This window comes from Alligator mississippiensis, chromosome 8 (assembly GCF_030867095.1).
Source record: "Alligator mississippiensis isolate rAllMis1 chromosome 8, rAllMis1, whole genome shotgun sequence".
Taxonomy (NCBI): domain Eukaryota; kingdom Metazoa; phylum Chordata; order Crocodylia; family Alligatoridae; genus Alligator; species Alligator mississippiensis.
This window is the reverse complement of record NC_081831.1, coordinates 39,172,201-39,193,797: the sequence shown is the minus strand read 5'-3', so window position 1 is coordinate 39,193,797 and position 21,597 is coordinate 39,172,201. Positions and strand designations below refer to the sequence as shown.

General features: G+C 48.0%; 1 long non-coding RNA gene across 1 annotated transcript; it reads right to left on the bottom strand.

Annotated features, from left to right (window-relative positions):
• Positions 1-13,448: 13,448 nt before the first annotated feature.
• Positions 13,449-20,963, bottom strand: LOC132252207 (uncharacterized). Its single transcript, XR_009464106.1, has 4 exons — positions 20,824-20,963; positions 17,233-17,346; positions 15,954-16,069; positions 13,449-13,997 (listed from the first exon to the last, which is right to left on the bottom strand). It is a non-coding gene; the product is annotated as an uncharacterized LOC132252207 (long non-coding RNA).
• Between the last annotated feature and the right edge of the window lie 634 nt (positions 20,964-21,597).

Genomic DNA, 21,597 nt, shown 5'->3' with positions numbered 1-21,597 from the left:
GCTGTATGTCCCTAAGTCTTCTGTGAAAATACCTATGCACTTGGTGCCACTAAACATCCATCAGCAGGGTCAATGTATCTGAGGTCAAGCAATACACAGTTGCAGGGTAATTGGGGGAGAGACATAGCATTTAGCCTGACATGTTCACACCCACATCAAGCAATTATTTAATTGTCTCCCCTATTACCATATCCCCAATCTCCCCCCAATGGAAAACTTACCAACAGCTCAGCTTCTGCCCCTGGCTCATGTTCCCATCCTTGCTGGTGGGGCTGGTGTGCTTCAGGGAAGTAGGAGAGGGATAGGGTAAATCCACACCACAATGGGTGGCTGAAAAATTACCACAGTGGGTTGCAGGAGCATTATGAGGATATAATTGTGGAAGGGGTCCTCTTGACCCATCCTGACCTAGCAGTCCTTCTCACTTTCTCATCCCCTCTCCTGACCAGCACCCTGTTTTTGTAAGCAGTTAGCCCATTGCTGAGAACTGGTGTGCACTCGGTGTGAGGCATTTGCACATATTCCCCAACTTTTGCCTCCCCGGGGTCCCCCAAAATGTAAAGTTACCTGCAGGAGAAGCATGCCTTAATGGTTCCCCCTGACACTACTGAACCTTGCTGTACCTGTCACTGTATTCTCGGCAGAACCCCTCATTCTTGTGCCAAACCCAGATATTTTCTATGCCCCACGTCTGGTTATGCGAGTGTGCACAGGCATCTGGGGGAAAGGATGGTTTCCTGAGGTCTCCCCAGCCTGCACACCCTTTTTGCAAGCAGATCACTCATTTCTGAAAACTGGGGTGCACACAATGATCCAGAATCACTAATGCGCAGTACAGTTGGAGCTCCCTCATGTACCCTGAAGTGTAAATTTCCCTACAGGCAAAGCATGCCTTACATGGTCCTCTTGAAACTTCCTGACCTAGGAAAACTTTTCACTTTCTCTTCCTCTCTATCAACCAGCACCCAGTCTTTTCAAGTGGGTCCCCTATTGCTGAGAAATGGGGTTCATTCAGCACTAGGTATTCACATTCGGTCTCTGACTTTCAGGTCTCAGGGGTCCCCCAAAGTGTATCATGGCATGCATGCTAGCCATGCAATAATGGGTCCTGCACACACTGCTGAACCTTGCTGTACCTGTCACTGTTTCCTCGTCTGCTCGACTCAGACTGTCCCTGAAGTGATCCCGATGAACACTTTGATTTGACGCCAAAAATTGCTACTCTCCTGTGCAATATGTTTGGTCTTTTAACTTGGCACAGGTGCTAGGGGAGTGGGGCGGGGTCTGAACTTTAATGTGAGAGGTCAGCTCAAGTTCTATAAATTGCACACGCTGCACTTTTGGGCCGACGTGCAAGTGAGTGGACACCACCACGTAGGTCTAGGTCTGCATGGACCTTCACTGACATGAAGAGCCTCATTTGTGTTTTGGGGCACCCTGAGGTTGTGCATCAATTTGAAATGAGCCTGAGAGCCAACTGGCACATTTACATTGATGTCACCAGCAGAATGTCAGAGCGTGGTCACAACAGGAGCACGGAACAGGAAAGATGCTGCAGGCCAAGTTCTGTAGGGATGTTTCCAAGGCACAGTGCCTGGGCACACCTGTTCATCACGTACTTCATTACCGGTATCTAAATCCACTTATGGAGGTAATGGATTGATGTGGAATGCACCCCACTGGGACCACCAGGGTATCCTCTCCTGAGGCCAGTTCCAGTGCGCTCAGCTTTCCAGCCATGCTGGCCACATGTGCTGCTGTTAGCAACTCTAGTTTACAACAAAGCACAGGGTGCAGGGACATGTCACATGCTAATTCTGAACAGCAGGAGGAGAGACCAGGGATCTCCACCTCCATACCAGGTATAAGAAAGCAGTGACCAATGCTTGGTAAACTGTTAATTACATTGAAAGCTCATTACAGTTGTCTGTGAGCTTTGAGGGCATGGGGGTTAACTGGCCCAGTTATGCCTATGTAGCCAAATTCTTTACAGACAATCAGGGACTGCTCCCTTCCCCTCAACAGGTATACAGTTTCATCGCCTCTTGGTAAAACCTCTGTATGCTGACCTGAGGTTTCACAAAGTCAGTCACTTGCATGTTGCATACTGCACTAAAATTTTGTCTGTTTACCAGATTTGTTTTACTTTTTTTCCTGTCATATTCATTTCCAGTTCTGAGTGCAACCCCCTGCCGAGGACTATTAGGCAGACAAACAAGGGACCTGGTGTAAAAACAGATAGGTTGAGGAAAAGCCTTAATGAATGCATGAACTGGATCAAGGAACTAGTTAGACAGGTTCGACAGTCTGTAGGTAGTGTTATGGGTGTCATTTGTAGAAGCAGCCATGCATATGCAAGGAGACATACAGAACATTGCGATGTTCATCAGGTGCTCTCAGGTGTACTGGTCACTGTTCTGGTGCTGATGGTCTTTGGGGTGGGGCCATCTGGCCATCATGCAGCTTCTCGTGGCAATCCACTGCCACAGGTCTCATGTATTCAACCACTCACAATTGAGAGACCTCAGTTGAGCTCCAGTTAGAGACTGCCTTGCTGTTTTGACTAATCTTTTTTATGAGGTTCTAATCTTAAAGTTTTATTTTGTAGTTTTGCTACCTTTTTTTTCCTTCACTGGCTAATTCACTGGCAAAAATAGTTTTGCTAGCAGCACTAGCTCAACAGTAGCATTATTTCAGTTAAGAACAATGACTGATACTTAATTATTAGGGCTGTGCAAAACAGCACCGTTTCGTTTAGACTTCCATTTTGCTATTTTGACAGGACAGTGTTTTGTTTTGAGTTTTGTTTCATTTCAAAAGCACCATTCCCTTTTGTTTAGTCAAAACTGTTTCACTGTTTCAACACTGTTTCAACTTTTCTCCCATAATGGGGAAGCACAAAACTGCCTATAACTTTGTAATTTCTTGCCTGTTTCAGATGAAACTTGCAGGGATGGTAGCCCCTTCTGAGGCCATGAATCCTGCCAAGTTTCAAGGAGATAGGTACAGGGGTTTCTGGGAATCTGCACCCCAGGCTGCTGACAAGGAAATTCGTGACGTGCAACTGTGTGTGTGTGTGTGTGTGTGTGTGTGTTAAGACGCAGCGGGGTGAAAACTGCAGGCATGGTAGCCCCTTCTGAAGCCATGAAGCCTTCCAGCTGTCAAGGAGATAGGTGCAGGGAGTTCTGGGAAACTGCACCTCAAACTGTTCAGAGCAAAACGTGTGATACTTGTAAATGTGAAGGCATAGAAAAATCTCAGTTCAAACAGTGCTTTTTATGCTGTTTTTTTGTCCCTCCCCCAGAGCACTGGGACCTCAGGGAAGGATCACAGTCACTGGCCAGCTACACCTGTCAATATTAGAACAGTCTTTCCCCCTCTTCTACCTCCCTCTCCTTATTTCATAGACATTAAGGCTGGAAGGGACCTCGGAAGATTATCGTTTCCAGCCCCCTGCCCCAGGGACAGGAAGTCAGCTAGGGTCAAAGGATCCCAGCAAGATAGAGGTCCAGATGTTTCTTAAAGGAGTCCAGAGTACCCTCTGGAGGCAGTCTATTCCAGGCCTTGGGGACTTTGACAGTAAAGAAGTTTTTCCTTATGTCCAGCATGAAACAGTCTTGGAGGAGTTTGTGACCGTTTGACCTTCTTATCCGCTGGGGTGCTCTGGTGAACAGGCATTCCCGCAGATCCTGATGGGGGAATCTCTCTTTAGCTGCAAGCAAGCCCAGCTTCAAAACTTAAAACGTTTTGAAACTTTTGAAACATTTCAACTGCCCTCGTTTTGTTTTGAGGCTGTTTTGAAACCTTTCATTTTGGTTCAATTTCACAGTTTTGAGCTTGAAATGAGTCATGCAGTGTTGAAATGAAACAGCCAGAGAAATTTCGCACAGCCCTATTCATTGTATTCTTGTTCTGTTCTCACTTCGTATTACCGTTTCATGTAAATTCAGTTTACTGTTGTCATTCACATATTTCTAACTTCAGACATACAGTCATTGTTTAAATAGGAGTAGATGTGCATTTTGGTATGTGCATTTTTTGGTCTGTAGTCATAGTTTTTATGCTTGGGCATTGGATGACACTTTGTGTCTGTGAACCTCACTTGTGATTACTGGCCAGGAAAAAAAATCACTAGCTATGTTCAGTCATTGTGAACAGTATTTGACCAGTGAATGAGACACAATTACAAACAACACCACTGAGTATCATTGAAGCTTAATGTAAAGAATGGCATCGGTCTCTGTTGCGTGCCCTACCTGGTAAAGCTGTGGTATTGCTCAATACCCCAGACACAGAAGTACCCCAAGGCTGTGCTGCCTTACCCCTATGTCCAGATATTTACCATGAATAGGGAATACATGGAGGGCTTTTGTGGAAGTGTGCAATATTGCACAGATAAAATGATCCATAATGGGGGCTGCAGCTGTTCATCACCTCAGATTGGTGCAAAGCAGTTTGGGGAAGGTGGCCAGTGAGGAAGGTAAGCTTTAAGGGGGGTGCCAAGGTATTTAGGCAACTGCAGGACAATTCACCTTCCCTCTGATTCATTTAGTGGGTGCCCATCAACACACTTTGGCCACTGCAAGCCTGGCCTCCTGGCTCTCCAAAAGGAGACAAGGCTTGTATGTGAGGCAAATGCCTTGCCCCCACCCACCCCTCTCTACAGGTTGAATGATCCAGAGCTAACATGCAGTCATGGGAAAGCCCATGATTTCCTGGATGGGGTCAGGGGGTAGGGGGGTCCACTGGACAATTAGGATAAGGGGCTGGCCACTTCCCTGCCATCACCACAGGTGCCTTCTTTGCGTAGACACCAGTGGGACAGCAAGCCCTCTTGCCACCAATGTGCCCTGAGCATCCCCCTGCAGCATGTATCCTGGTCAGTTTGAGATGATTTGTTTCAGCAGGCAGCCCCAGTGACTCTGCTCTCCTCCTATTCGTCCTGCTAGTGCTCTGGGCACACCTGAGATCATGGATCAGAACACTGAGCTATGATCACATTGGGAGCAAGCCTGGGCTTCTACAAAATCTCTGTAGATGCCTGGAATTATATCCGTTGCAGAGGTACATGCACCTGCCCTCCACCACCGAGGACGAGATAGCTATAGGTATTGACACCTTCCTGGGGGCTTGATGGGGACATTGAAAGCACAGCCGATCATCCAGGGGCTGCTAAATAAACAAATGCTTGTAGTTTCCCTCCCATCTGTCTACTTGCATAGGGGGTGCTAACGGGATGGGGGGGGGGGCAGGGCTGACTAGACAGCTGCACACATTCCCTTTTTATGAATTAGCCAGTGAAGGAAAAAATTGCAATTTTATTCTAAAAGTTTATTTTAATGTCAGTTAAATGAACCATAAGAGAAGAGATACTAACAGCTAGAAACATGTAACCATTACTTGCCCTTGCACATGACTCGCCCCCACTTTGCACCCTATACCATGAGCTTAATCAGTGTCTTCCTATGGATGAGACATCAAAGAAGCAATGCTACTCAAAACTGATAACCAAAGCTGATAACTGTTGAGCTAGCAGCCCCTTTCCCCCCACCCTCAGACACCCACTTCACCCATTGTCAGAAGTTTTAATTTTGCTTTCGTATGTAAGATACATGCATTCACTATACACTGCTAGTAACTGATAAGGACCCATTATCCCTCATTTTCCCCCACCACCTACACCAAAAAGTTTTCTTGGGGTTAATAATAAAACCATGATTAAGTACAGGCATAGAGCCCAACACCAGTCATTTTCCCTTCCCATGTTGCACTGTGCAAATGTGACTGTCTGACTTGAATAACTTTTTGCTTTGAGTCTTTGGTCAATTCACTTAAGCATGAGAACCTGATACCCAATAGTGGATACTCTTCCCACCCCAGCCCTGCTCTGTATCCTCCTCCCCTTCATCCTTAAAGCATAATAGGGCTATCCTTCTGCAGTTAGAGGAGGGGTTCCCATCATTTGCACCCACAGACACTATCAGTTAGTTATTCTCAATGCTGCCCTTATTGAGGCACTTAAGCATCTCTTGTCTCAACTTTCCTTCTTGACCCTGGCTACACAAAGAAATATATAGCTATCTCTACAAATTCTTTTGCGCTGGTCATGAGCTTTCTGAAATTGTCTTTCTTCCTGAGTTCCAGCCATCCAAAGACCTGGCATATGTCATCACCCAAGTGATCACCAGTCATCACTGGCATTTGGCACATGGCCACCAAAACCTCCATCATGCCTTCCCTTGACCATCACTGGTGGTGGCATTACTCACACATTTGCTCTGCTCCAGTGCATGCTGGTGTCCGAGTTTTGTGTGTCTTTGCTACAACCGCAGTGGTAGAGGTAGCTTGTAAGAAGGTCAAAGAAAAACCATTCCCTGTAAGTGTCACCACCAAAGGAACTGCTCCCTTCCCTCCAACCATTGCATGCAGAACTGAGAGCAAGGAGTGGACATAGTGCCCCCTTACAGTCACCCCATCCCTCATTCCCACACTATGATGCAAGGAAATTTTACTAGCCTGAACCTTTCTAATGTTCCTTTTCCCTATAACTTGCAAGTTACAGGTCATATTTCTTGGGGTGTCTCCTGCACAGAACAGACAGATTTGTCTTGCAAGCTTATAACTTCTTGGCTCAGTGTAATGGTGGAGTCGGAGGCATCCTTCTCCTCCTCTTCCTCCCCTGCTCCTCCTTCTCTTCTCTCATATTGAGGAAATTTTATGGGGAGACTACAGTCATGTTCAGGATAACTTCTTGATCCAGGTTCTCCATCTCCTGTGGCAGCTCCAAACATTCTGCATCCAACTGGGAATGCTTGAAGGGAGTTTGAGCATTGGCTACCACACTTCCAGCCTCATTATCAGGACAGCCTGTATACTGGCCCTAGGGTGGTGACTCTGTGGCCATCTCCAGCACACCCATCACACTGAATGACCTCAGGCAAGTGTCTCCAGTGTCCTTCATTAGAATGGTCACCAACTTGTCATAGAAGGGGATTACTTTGCATGCCACCCCAGAACAAGAATGATTGTCTTTGGCATGATGTAAAGCACATTTTAGGGACTTGATCTTACTATGACAATGTTCCCAGTCATGATTGTAGCCCCATTACTTCATTTATTCAGCAATGGATGCGTAAAACAGATTATTTTGTCTATTTTTCAGCTGCATGAGCACCTTCCTTTCACCCCAAATATCAATCAAGGCCTCAGCTTCAGCATGAGCCCAGTTGGGGCTCCAGTTTTTAGAAGTATTTGGCTGCTCCTCCAAGCTCAATGGATATTGCCTTTTCTTTTTATCCTCCATTGCCTAATTTTGGCGGGTGAGCTGTGATGCTCAGAGAGACCATTTGCAGTGCCTGATACTTTATGACCTGGTCTCAGCTTATGTGTCCTCTATGCCAAAACTTCTTTACCTCTTATAAAGTTATGCATACCTATACAGATGTGATCTGTGCCTTAATCAGGCAGTCATGCCACTGTGATCCTTTTTGAGTCAAGACGGTGCCATTGATAACCATAGTCTGAAACTAATTGTCGGCCTGATTATCCAAAATGGTGCCAAAGGCTTGTGCTGGTAAAACCCAGATTTTGAATGGAACTTCACTGAAAGCCATTGCTGCTTGGTCATCAATTGGCCCATGCTCCTAGCACCCTTGATGGAATTGTTTCCGCATGCTTTCTATGTTCTAACAGTACCTATTGTTAAGGTGGGTGAAGGGGACACGTGCTACCACTGAGCCAGACTACTCAGAATCTGGGGTGAGCATCCAAATATTGAATGTTGAGCACCCCCAAAGTTAGGTGGTTGAGGGCATGCCACGGTAAGAGGGGGGACCCCAAGAGTGAGGTACGGCTCTGATGCTGGCTGAGCAACAGAGCTAGGCAGTCTAAGTGTGGGGCAAAGCCTGGGATTGCCAGGTGACCCCTTGTACCCTGACCTATCAGAATGCAGGGAGAGCAGCCAAAACTTGACTGTTAAGTGAGGGAGGACCCCCCCGACAAGGGTGGGGCTGGGCTCTGATGCTGGCTGAGCAACAGTGCCAGACAGTCTAGGTGTGGGGCAAAGCCTGGGATTGCCAGGTAACTAGGTCTGTATCCAGATCTGTCAGAATTTGGGGAGAGCAGCTGAAACTTGACTGTTGAGCACCCCCAAAGTTAGGTAAGCGTGGTCATGCCACAGCGAGAGGGGGGATCCTGAGAGCGGGGCTGGGCTCTGATGCTGGCTGAGCAACAGAGCCAGGCAGTCTAGGTGTGGGGCAAAGCCCGGGATTACCTGGTGAACCTGTGAAAGAACTCCATCCCAGCCTCTTCTCTTAGGTTTTTTTTTTTTCTCCTTTCTCTTTCTTTGTCTTTTCACGTGCCTGTCAACCTGGTTGCCTTGGCAACTGGGTTGCTGCATACATGACCACAGAACATGGGGGCAGAGGCTTAAGCTTATGTCACTCCAGTAGGTAACTGTGATGTTTTTCAAATTGATAGGCTGGCATCAAATAACACCTGTCCCTGACTGGACCCAGGTGGTGAGGTCAGGAGGGCTATTTAAGAGGGTCTCTCCAGGAAGAAGGAGGTTGGACATTTTAGAACATGCATACACAGAAGCGTGGACCTCTGCAGCTCTGTGTCTCAGACTCAGGATGCATAAGTGAGTAACTCAACAGAAACTTAACTAGGAACTTAGTTGACTGTAATCTACTTGCATATCAAAAGGATGACAAGCTACTTAGATTTGCTCAAGGTCGGTTTTCTTTCTATATTTTGCTATTGGTATTCCTTCCCCACCCTATCCCTCTTTGATCAATACATCTATCTCCTTTAGCACAGCTCACTGTGTGTCTGTGAGAGGGAAGGGACCCACTAAGGTGGGCTCAGCTATTTTACTTTTCTCTCCCAAGTGGGGCTGCTGGTAAATGCTTCAGGCTAATAGAAGCACCCCAGAATCCCAAGGTCTACATTACAGGGTCTGTGTTTCCTGGGTGGCACAGAGCCCAGACAGACTTGAGGTGGCAGTGGTACCCCAGGCTTACAGATGTGCTCCAGGAATGGGTTCGGCCAGGCATGAGGCACCCGAGGAAAGGTGCTCAGAACTTGTTTTTTGGCCGGGCACAGTGAGGCGGGCAGCTCAGCTCAGGAGGATCTCCTACTGGCCCGCCACAGCCTCTTGTAGCCAGATCTGTCAACATTTGGGTAGAGCAGCCAAAACTTGACTGCTGAGCACCCTCAAAGTTAGGTGAGTGAGGGTATGCTAAGGTAAGAGGTGGGAACCCCAAGACCAGGGCTGGACTCTGATACTGGATGAGCTACAGAGCCAGGCAGTCTAGGTGTGGGGAAAAACCTGGGATTGCCAGGTGACCCCAGTACCCAGACCCATCAGAATTTGGGCTGAGCACCCAAACCTGATGCTGGTTGCTGACACCAAACTCAGGGACCATTTGCAAATGTCTACTGCTTTGTGGACCCCATTATTCTTTGATGAAGGAGCTGCATGAAAAAAGAGGTTACAGGGTAGGGGTACTCAAGAAACCCTTCTAACCACCAAAATGCATTTAAGATGCATTTAAAAGATGCAGACAGGGGCAAGCAGGGCATGGTAGGGCATTAGATATGTAAGCAAACAGTGGTAGGGGAGCTACTGTGAGAAATTGCTGGGCCACACACATTCTGGCTGCTGCAGATGGAGAGTGTGCTCAGTGGGACAAAGTAAGACCTTCTTCTACTTTGCTGTTAAGGTTGATTGAAATTGTGTTGCTGAGTTTTTTTCAGGAAATTAAACAAAATTTTTGGTTTAGCCAATGCACTGATGAGATGCATTTGATTATGTTGGAACTGGGGCGGGGGAGGGTGGGGGGAGTGTTTCCATGGTGGATGGGAGGGGAAAGGTGGTTGCTTGAGGCAGACACAGCTGAATTCTTTGCTTTGTTGTGTTGGGTGGAGGGGGGCAAGGAAGGGGAACAAAAGGACATCTGGCCTTTCTGGAGACTCTGGCCATTGGCCATCTGGATGAGTGGGGGTTCCAGCATCTCCAAAGGTGGTCAGAGAGGTAGGAGGTTGTTTGGGTGGCTTCCTGTGGTTTATTTAAATATGATCCAATGGGAAAACAGGAGGTTTGGAGGGGTGGTGAGTAATGAAATCCCAGAGGGGGAAAAATGCATGTGTGGGGTGGGTGGGTTGGTGGGGGGGGGGAGGCAGGCATTGGGGTCAGTGCTATTGCTTGCAGGGGCACTGGGGACAGGAGAGGCTGACCATGTAGAGGACGAGTGCATGGCCAGCTGCCTCAAATGGAAGGGCAGTGTAGCAACAGCCCATGAGGGGGAAGAACCTGCCTGCAGATACTGGTGGGAGCAGCGGTGGGGGAAGGTAGGGGAGTGGACATGGAGCACGCGGAAAATGTGGGCAGTCACCCATACATATTCAGCCCTTTAGCAAACCTAACATGAAATCTATCTGGGCAGCCCAAGTCTCAAACTGGGCTCCACAGCAGAAAGGTGTCTGGTCAGCAACCCCAAGGTTTGGTCAATGATGGCATTACATGACAAAAGGGGTGACTCCTTGGACAAATATGGGATGCAACCCCTGCAGCTTTTCCTAGATTCATAGATGCTAGGGTCAGAAGGGACCTCAATAGATCATCGAGTCCGACCCCCTGCATAAGCAGGAAAGAGTGCTGGGTCTAGCTGACCCCAGCTAGATACTCATCTAACTTCCTCTTGAAGACCCCCAGGGTAGGGGAGAGCACCACCTCCCTTGGGAGCCCGTTCCAGACCTTGGCCACTCTAACTGTGAAGAAGTTCCTCCTAATGTCCAATCTAAATCTGCTCTCTGCTAGCTTGTGGCCATTATTTCTTGTAACCCCCGGGGGTGCCTTGGTGAATAAATACTCACCAATTCCCTTCTGTGTCCCCGTGATGAACTTATAGGCAGCCACAAGGTCGCCTCTCAACCTTCTCTTGCGGAGGCTGAAAAGGTCCAGTTTCTCTAGTCTCTCCTCGTAGGGCTTGGTCTGCAGGCCCTTAACCATGTGAGTGGCCCTTCTCTGGACCCTCTCCAGGTTATCCACATCCCTCTTGAATTGCGGCGCCCAGAATTGCACGCAGTACTCCAACTGCGGTCTGACCAGCGCCCGATAGAGGGGAAGTATCACCTCCTTGGACCTATTCGTCATGCATCTGCTGATGCACGATAAAGTGCCATTGGCTTTTTTGATGGCTTCGTCACACTGCCGACTCATGTTCATCTTGGAGTCCACTAGGACTCCAAGATCCCTTTCCACTTCCGTGCCACCCAGCAGGTCATTCCCTAGGCAGTAGGTGTGCTGGACATTTTTCCTCCCTAGGTGCAGCACTTTGCATTTCTCCTTGTTGAACTGCATCCTGTTGTTTTCTGCCCACTTGTCCAACCTGTCCAGATCTGCTTGCAGCTGTTCCCTGCCCTCCAGCGTGTCTACTTCTCCCCATAGCTTTGTGTCACCTGCAAACTTGGACAGAGTACATTTCACTCCCTCGTCCAAGTCGCTGATGAAGATATTAAAGAGTATCGGTCCAAGGACCAAGCCCTGTGGGACCCCACTGCCCAGTGACAGGATAAACATATGTAAAGGCCTTTTGGCCCCATCCCTCCACCGGATGCAGCCCTTCAAGAGCAGCTCAGCTGCATGCATCTGCTATGCTCCAGCCAGCTGGGCGGGGAGTGGGAGGAGGAGCAGGGAGAAGGGACAAGTGTGTGGGGCGGTGGGGAACCACTACAAAGGGCTGAAGCAGTGTGAGGCTCCATTCTTCCCACCTCCTCCCCAGACCAAAAGCCCCAGAGTGGTGCAGACTGTCAGCACTGGTCTGTTCCCTCTACCTCTACCAGAAAACTCCAAGCAAATGTCCTGGGTGCCTTAGAACCTGGCAGTCAAATGTGCCACAGGACCCAGGGGACCACTCCCAGCCAGAGCACCCAGCTTTGAGTGCCAGAGTACCCCTAGTCCCCTGCGCACTGCCCTCACTTACTTGTGACTGCCCATGCTTTCCCAGGGAGCAGGCAGGGAACGGTTAACCTGCCCAGGTGCTGCCACCACTGCTGCTATCTGGGCCACAAAAGCAGCAGCCTGGCAGCAGGGCCAGTTGGGCACACAGTGGCGGGTAGCACAAGGGGCAGGAGGGAGTCCCAGGGGTGGGGGAGATCCCAGAAGGTGGGGGGGGGGGGATTCTTACCTTCTAGTCCTCTGCTGGCCTGCATGCGTGACTGCTCTGAGCATGAGCTAGCGCTGACACCCATCAGCACATGTACAGTTCAGTGTAACATGTAACAAGGCCCCCAGAGAGCTAAACCAAGTCTCCTACTTCCTTAACTATTGGGTTCAGGGGCAATGCATAGGGGGTGCATGCGGGTGCATGTGCACCTCCTGAGCATAGTGGTGCACCCCTTACAAAAAGGTGTCGCCAACACTGTTAGCAGTGCCTGCAGGCACTCACCGCTCGCCACCCAACTACCAACACCGCTGGCAGTGTCTGCAGGCAGTCCACAATCACCGCTGGCTGCCACTGGTGGCCGCCCAGCCCTGGTCAGCACTCGCCACCCCACCCCCTCACTGCTGACAGCACTGGGAGCATCTGTGGGAGCTCCCGCTTATTGTTGCTGTGCTCCCACTACCACTGTGCCCCCCAAGCTGCCAGGGGCAAAAGGGTCTTGTGAGGGTCTTGTAAAGTGTGTGGTCATGCTTGTGTACCCCACCAGCTAGCCTAATCCAAGTTCGGGGTTTGCAGCGGAAAGGTATCTGGTCAGTGCTTCAAAAGTTTTGTCAGTGAAGGAATTACATGCCAAAAGAGGTTGACCCCTTTGGACCTTGTGCAGGTCTGGTAAAATGTGTGTAGTTGTGTATGTGAGCCTGTCAGTCAGCCTAGTCCAAATCAGGGTTTGCAGTGGGTGGGGGAAATGGTCAGCACCCCAAAAGTTTTGTAGGTGAAGGCAGGAAAAAGGTATCCGATGACTGAGTGGGTGAGAAAAGTGGTAAACATGTAGGTATCAGACAACACACCTTTTGTAAGAAGAAGCTTTCACAGTAACACGTGATCATTCTTGGAATACAAAAATGGAACGAGCATGAGTTTTATCATGCTAATAAATGTAATTGCTAGCCCTATCTAAACAATGACCTACCCTAGTGCATGCAGGCAACTGCTCTTGCTTGTTCCCCCCGCAGCCACCCTTCTCCCCCAAAACACTACACTGCCAGGGACTGCTGTGTTATAGTCAGAAACAAACAGGGACTAGATCGCTGGGACCCCCAAAATAAAACACCCCCAAACTTCCTACCATACAATGTGGGCTGGAAGGCCAGCAACACAGATTTTGAACACTACCCAAAACACCCACAAAGTTGCTCATGCCGGCTACGTGCTGTGTTCAGGGAGAAAATAAATGGAGAGCCACACAGAGGATTTGAACAATATGTTTATTCCAGTAAAATTTATATATTTTTAAAAGGATAATAATTACAAAAAATTAAAAATATTAGAAATAATGATTAACTTTAAAGTCAGAAGACAGAATACATTGCTTACAGTAGGCATGCCAATGTATAACATGATGAAAAACTTGTTACAATTAAGTAAAATATATCACTTAATTAAACTAGATGGCACATGTGACGTCACAAATGCCCCCTGCTGTAATTTAGTAGTAAGAGATTAGCAGGATAGAGTTGTTATGCAGCTCTCTCTCGTGTATTTTATTTGTAATAGCACATTGAGCAATTGTGAGTTTTTGGACATGTCACGTGCAAAATAGGTACTGGAAACATCGTGTCACATTGAGGGACACAGAAAGACATGAAGAATAGATTGATTGAAAAACAAACAAACAAACCCAAACAAACTCATGCCCGTGTACAAGTGCTCACAGTCTTCAAATCAGGCCCCTCACACAGCTGGTGAATATTGTAGCCACTTGGGTCTTAGGTTTTCTTATTCTGATTCTCTCCATCCCCATTCACAATTTTGAAGAGGCTCCGTTTTGCCCTAATGAAGAACAGGAAAAAAATTTAAAATCTTGAAAGTTTTTATGTAACGAGGAAAAAGATTCCTCTCTCAGCTTCAGTGGTAATTTAAACCACCACTGAATAAATCCTGGCCACTTCAATCCTGCCATTTCTCACTCAGTCTAAACCCACAGACATGAATGACACATGCCCCCAGAGGTTGGGGAGGGCGGGGCATGGCAACCACCCACAGGCAGTAGTTGTAGTCTCAGTGGCAGGGGCACAGCAGTGGCAAGCGGGGACCGCATGCAGGTGGCCACGGTCACATCATCAGCGAGGGCAGGCCAAGCGGAGACTGGCTGCAGGCAGCTGCAGGCGGCCACAGTGGTGAGACGGGGGGGGGGGGGGGCAGTGGTGAGCGGCAGGTGGTGAGCTGGGACCGCCTGCAGCTGTCGTCCACACTGTTGCTGGTGGTGAGCAGCAAGTGGGGACTGCCCCCAGCTGTGTCAGCAGCAAAAGGGAGCAGGGGGCCACGACCGCCCACAGAAGCCAGTGGTGGCCAATCTCAGGAGGGGTGCGTGCCCCTCCTACGCCCACAGAACTTCCTAACTCCACTCAACTTCAACTTCCCATCCTAAACTTTGCATATTTATTTTTTAATTAAAGACAAGCATAGTACTGGAGTAGGAGATTATAAAATCCTATTCCCTTATCAAAGGGCCCAGTCCCAACATTCTGTAATTCTAACAGAGGATGTGCTGTTTCTTATTTAAGGAAACAAGTATAAATGCTTGCTGACAAACACGACAGGGAAATGTGCAAATTAGCATAGCTATATACCCTCACAGAAATGCAAAACACCAGCCAAACCACAAAGATTATGTTTTCCCTTTCATACATAAAAATATCTTACTAATTAATCAACATTTCACATTAGCTGGAATCTACACAGCTCCACATATGCCAATACACCCTGGGACTCATGAGCTGTCAAACTCCTAATTCTAATTAAAGATGGAGCATATTGTTTGCAACAATATACAATTATTTCTGAATATAAGGCTGAGGTGTATGCAGCTATGCCTCTCTCTTTCCTCCTCCATGCACCTTTATTCATGCTCTCTATCAATGCACCCCTATTTGTTTTTAAGTAGTGTGTAAAGATTTTCTTGGCCAATACTGACAGCCGATGATTAACAAACCATATCGACTGATGCTGATCTGATAACTGATATTTAGTAACAGTGCAAGACATTTTAAACTACTGCCATAAATAAACCTTTGTGTTTGTTTGTTTTGCATTTATAAACACACACATCTCCTGCCTGGGCCAGCCCTCAATGAGGAAGGCAGCGACTCACTTATTCCCATGCACATCGCTCCCTTGCCATTGGCTCCTACCCGCAGCCCCACTCCCTGCACAGCCCATGCTGCTGTCTTCAATGGGTGGGGCAGACCCTTATGTGGACAGTGGTGCCAGGCACATTTGGAGCCCCAGAGCATGCCACTGCCTCAGTGCCAGTGGGCCCTGTGCAGCTAAGCTCCCACAGACACTGGGGAGAAGCCGCTTTTGCAAAGGTGTCTAGTGAAGTGGGATGTCCCTTGAGCAGCACCTTACCCTGCCCACCCGCAGCTCAATGCCTCCGTAGCAGCCCTGGCACTCCAGTCCCTGATGCACATGTGGTGTTGCCATGGCAGCAGGAGCCAGTAACAGTCCCTTTGTTGCTAAGTGTGGTGCCCTGTGACTACTCCCTGGCGCCCCCTCCCACTACTTACCAGGTCTGCTGTGGGCTCAGGCTGGTGGCAAGGTGAGGGGACTGGACTATACTCACCAGGGTGCTTCAGGAACACAGCCATAATTAGCAGCTACAATGACCAAAAACTGATACCTGATAACGTCATTTCTCCTTGTATCGGTGCCAATCCAATAGTCCACCAATATATTGGTGCACCCTTAAAAAAAAGTTTACAATAGCCACCATAATGACAAACTCACATGAGTAGTTGTTAAATGGCAAAGGAACATGTGGCATGAATGAAGTGGCTGTATCCATCCATTATTCATTTCCAAATGTTCATACTTTTGAGGATTCTGTGCGGTATAACAGCATTCTAGAGGAATTATATCCAGAGCCAGAAGAAAATTTTCAACAGAAACTATTTAAGCAAAAAATGTGGCGATACCAAAATATTTCTCAATTTTCTGTAGATTTCACCAACTATTTCCCCCCCTGCCCCGCAAAACTTCTGCTCAGTTTTTGTTTGCAACTTTCCTTTGCCTTTATTCTAGACAAATTGTGGAGGCTAAAAAGCCTTGAAATCTAGATCAAACAATTTCCAGTTCCAAATGGCATGTTTTTCAGCTCTGCAATTCACCAAAAGTTTCAGAACATTTCCCCCCCTCCCTCCCCTTTTTTTCCCTCCATTTTTCAAAATTGCCTACCAACCAAACTTCTCTTTTTTCGTTCTGGGTGTTAGAGGGACTCCAGCATACATACACTCCACCATAGTTACTTCTCAAATGAAGAAGCACATTTTGCCCCTCAGTTACAATCTAGTTCACTGAGTCTATTATATGCTGCTAAACAAGAATAGAGGTATTAATCTAACCCCCCAGTGTATTCACACATCTTTTGGGGCACAAACCTTTACACAGCAATTGCCTAGTATGGTCTTAGAATGAAGGAGAATACAGAATCCAAGTAGGGGCATCATTACAGCCACTGGAATTCAAAACAGACCTGCAGGGACTGAACTGACTGTTACATTTCTGTACTAAACAGAGAAAAACAAACTTGGAGAATAAAACAAGTTTTAAATTAAAGAAGGTGACTGTAAGGAAAAAAAAAAGAGAGTACAGTGTGCACCCCTTTTGAAACATGCTACTTCAGCTTTGGAAACAAAATGGCTGCTGAAATCTTTACATTGTGAAACTTCTTCGGAAAATGAAAAATAAAATGTACTGTCATGCTTCCACGGTGTTGCACTCTATCATGCTTCATAGACTGCTTGTGTTTCATGTCCCATGCACAAGATTGCTTAATAGCAATCATTTTTAGTGATTACTGCCTACAACCATCTTTTGCCAGGCCAGAACCTTACGCCATGATATGACTGGATTACTTAACATGAGTCTCTGGATTAAGAGAAATGAGAGGGTGTTATTAGCATTAGAGAACAACTCCTGGAAGAAAGTGAGACCCCCCTGCCCCCCCCCCCCATGCCAAATAGCATTTTGCCTCCTTCTCCATCTCTATACTTCTTACTTAACTTACCTGTTAGTTCTGAAAAACCCTCTCAGGCTTCCTTTTTCTTGGTCCAAAGTGAGACTAGGATTCCTCTGTGAGAAGAAGAGAGATGGCTGCCTGCTTTCCTGGAGAGTGTCAGGCCTTGTTACCCAGGGTTCATTAAGACATAAGAAAACAGCTTTTTTTTTTTTGCCATAAAACATTTTGGAAACCCCCTTTCCTTCCTTCCTTCCCCGAAGCAGTTTTCATGTGGACAATGCACAAAACAGATCCCATGTGCCCTGGCCAGCTCAGTGGAAGCCATTTGCTTTCGGCTTCCCCCAGGCAAAGGTCTCTGAAGGGAACTCACAGCATTAGGCTCTGGGGCAGCTGCAGTTTTCAGATGGAGATTTATGGAGCTTGCTGCTATTGTAACACACATCATGCTCTGACAGAGCTCCTGGTGTAAGCTTGAAGTGTGGGTGACCTGAATTTGTGTGTGCTAGTCAGACAGGAAAGGGCAGAGAATTAGGGGAGAACTGAGGAAGATCATTGTGTGGGGAAGTGAGCTTGTGGGTTGGAAGAAAGGAAGAGCAGGTGACTTAATAGTTCTATAGTGTTTAAGACCAACAGGGGCCATTTACTTTGACACCATCTACAAACCATTTTGTTTCACTCAAGCTAAAAGACTTTAATTAGACTAAAGCATTTCAGGCCCTGGAAAACAAAATTGTATACCTCTGATAGAGAAGAGGAGAGACTGACACGATAAAACTTGAAGCCCCTATGCTGGCAGGGACTTGGTTAAGGGAGATGTGCCCAGATGATGTCAGCAAGTGATCCCCACCTTATTTTCCTTTCCCCCAACCCACACAACACATGCCTACTCTCCTGAGAGCTGCCAATGTGCTGGCTTTTAATCTACCCAACACGAGTCCTGCTAAGGCCATGAAATACAAATTTTTGTAATCAAAGAATCATGAGGTACTCATTAAAAACCTTGGAATAATCTATGCTGCAGCTACATAACTGCCCTTCCTAATCATGTCTGGATCTGTAATCTTTTCAGAAAAGACCATGTGTGCATTTTGTAGCGAAGGGAAGATGGAGCAATAGTGAGAGACCAAGGGAGAGGAGGCAGGGGTGCATATGGATTGTAAAAGAAGGGAAGGAGGTATATGTATTCGTTGGGGAGAGGGAGCAGAAACAAGTGGGTTGGAGGTTGGAAAAGGGGGGCAGGGGGTGTGGGTTCATGTATGCATGCTGGGAAAGTATGTGAGATGGAGGAAGTGGGTATGAGGGGTTGGTATAGGAGAGGCAGTGCTAGGTGCATCTTGGCAGACACTTTGAAAGGAGGAGGGAAAGGGAGATGGTACAGAGCGGACAAAATATGTGGGAGGGTGAAGGGGGGGGAAATGATGATGGTGAGGTGTACTGTGGAGGACAGAAGGAGAAGGCAGAGAGAGGAGTTGGGATATGTACAAAGGGAGAGGGGAGAATGGCGTGAGGTCATATACCTAGCTCAACTCATCTGGGATTAGGTTGAGATATCCCTCCCACACACCCTTAGAAAACCATTTCACTGCTGAACTAACCCATGGCTGAATGCTTTTTTCCCCACAGATCAAAAGCTAGGACTTAAGCCTGCTGTGCTACACCAACTCCCTCACCCCCACCCCACACGCACACTATCACTTTGTGCCAGGTACAATTTTAGTCTGTTTACCCCAGCAGGTGCCTGTTGCATAGGGAAGAATAGGAAAGCTCTTGTAGTGAGCCAGTGCTTCCAGTTTCACCCTGGCTTTCCCTGGGAGAGACCTGGGGGTTCTCCAAAGGGCCCTGCCATGTGGAACTGGGGTGATTTTTCAACTAGTCTTGTTGCAGACCTGGAAATGAGGTGGCTGGGGTGGCACAATTAGTCATGTTGCTTGTTCCTTTCCAAACAGCCTAGCCAATCCAGTTTGATACCTAAAATCATATTAAGGAAGGCAAGCTGTCTGGCCAAGGAAATCTTGATCAGAACAAAAAGGAATTGGTTTCCCAGAGTCACAGAAAGAATCACAAACACAATTTCTATACCATTTTGGCTTCAGAGGGGTTATTTCTTCCAGATTAAGTACAGTAAGAATTTTGGCAGTAACTCTCTATTGGCTAGGGGTGGGAAAAGTATCTACTAAATCAGAAACGTGCAAAAATCTTTCATGTTAATGGTTGGGTTCAATATTAACACAAACATATGCAGGTGTTAGTGCATTTAGATAGTGCCTGACTGCCTGTGAGAGCAGGTCGTCCTCACTGTAGAGAGTGAACACATCATTAATGAGAGCAGCATGATGTATGCTCAGGTTTGTAGGAGAAATCTTTTGCCTACTATGTCACTCAAACACCTCAGTTGGCAAAACTTTCTTTTTCCCTGGAGAAATCTGACCCTGCTAGGTGTCATGGGTCAAGTCTACACATGGTAAAATTCTTTGGAGTTGGAAAATGTGGCAAAGTGGGTCTCCTCACCTAGCCACAGTGCTAGGTTCCCCACTTGCCATTAGGCATGCCACGCACCTGATCGCCTGCCATGCCTTGTTCTTAATTAATTAATAGTTGTTAATTAAGGTGGGAGGCTGCCCATTTTATGCCCCAATGCCAGGGGGGCGCTATCTGCAGGTCCAAATGTCCCCTACACCACAGCCCATGCCTCGCAGATGGCATTCCGATGTTTACAGTGCTCCCAGCCTACAGCCGGACCAAGCTTAGGCTGCACCATCAGGCCTCAGTCGCACATATTCATACCGCTCTCCTCTCACTAGGGCCTCTCTCACTCTACCCTCTCTCACAGAGTCTCTTTCATACATCAACGACTCATCCTGCCTTGCTCCCTCTTGGAGCAGGCCCCTTAGGCCATAGGCTTAGCTAGTTCATCCCTTGGGTGGCAGACGTACCATCTTTTGGGCCTCTCCTGAGACCCTCGCCTGGGTAGTGGCTAGCCAATTACCCGTCCGGGTCTAAGCTTGCTCTAGCCCCTTTCAGGGAGCAACTCTATATACATAAACATGCTGGGCACTCAGCCCTCTGGTTTTCCTTCCCCCCCCCCCGCACTGGGGCTGTTCATCTCTGTCCCTTTCTGGGGCCACCTGTCACCAAGGTGTTCTTATCCCCTCACTTGGGGCTATTCATCTCTGCCCCCCTCACTCAGGGCTACTCGCCACCTCCTCTCTTGGGGCTACTCATCCCTGTCCTCTTCACTCGGGGCTCCACACCACCCTATCACCTAGGGCTCCAGATCTGTTCCCCCCTCACCTGGAGCTACCCCTTCATTGGGGTCCTCATTTCCACCCCCCTCACTGGGGCTTTACACTGCCCCCTCACTTGGGGCCATGGGTCTTCACTCCCCGGTGGGCTCAGGTGTCCATAGCAGTGCCTGGCCCCCTAACTACCTCTGGTGTTACTTAACCCACCTGAAGATAAGGGCTAGGGTTAAGGTGCCCCTACCCACCTTACATCGGGGTGATAACTGGCCTGGCATTTCCTGGGGGCTACCGTGCCACTGAGAGCCCCACCAGGTCACCTACTCCCAGCAGGGTGCAGTTTTAGGTCATGCCCAGAACCAGGAGCCTCCAGTCCATTCCCTACAGCTGCTGCCCTTACCTCCAGAATGTTATGGAGCCTTGCAGCCAGATGATGCTACTGCCTCCTTTGCCAGCAGGAAACTGATCTGTTTATATGGGTGGCCAGAGATCTAAAATGGTTGCCGCAATCAAGCACCTGCTGGCTGCTTGGCTCTGGTCTTAAAGTGGCAGGCACCAACAGTGCCCTGCCACACACCTTCCCCCTTAAAATGGTACCTGGGGAAGGTTTTCCCCAGCTGCTCCTCCAAAGCAGGCTTCCCTTGGAGCCTGTGAGAGCCCTCAAGTGGTGAGCCACCCCCAAAGGTGCTCCGCCACACACCTTCCCCCTTAGAATGAGATCTGCGGGGCTTCACTTGGCTGCCTTCCCTGCTGGGCTCGGCCCCAGCCTACTGCAGCCCCTGCCATGTGGCAAGTACCCCAAAGGTGCTCTAACACACAAAATGAAGAGATCATGATGATGTCCTAATACATGCTGCACATGGCTCTGTTTGAAGGTGAAAATGCACCCGAGATCGGAGCTATGACTCCAGAAAATGCAGGGTTTCCCCACAGAGTACAGGGGTTCCTCTCAGAAGAGAGAGGGTCTGTCTATGACTGTCCAAGCAAGTGTGACTAGGAATAACAAGGATATGCTAACCTGAACAACAGTGTGTGTTTTAAAAGATATGGTCTGACCAGGGACTCATCTCCCATGACAGAAGCCAGCACTTGAGTCCTTAAAACTGGGTTGGACAAAGTCTTGTAGATGATGGTGGGAACAAACAATTCTGGGGCTCCCATGACAACACTTGTC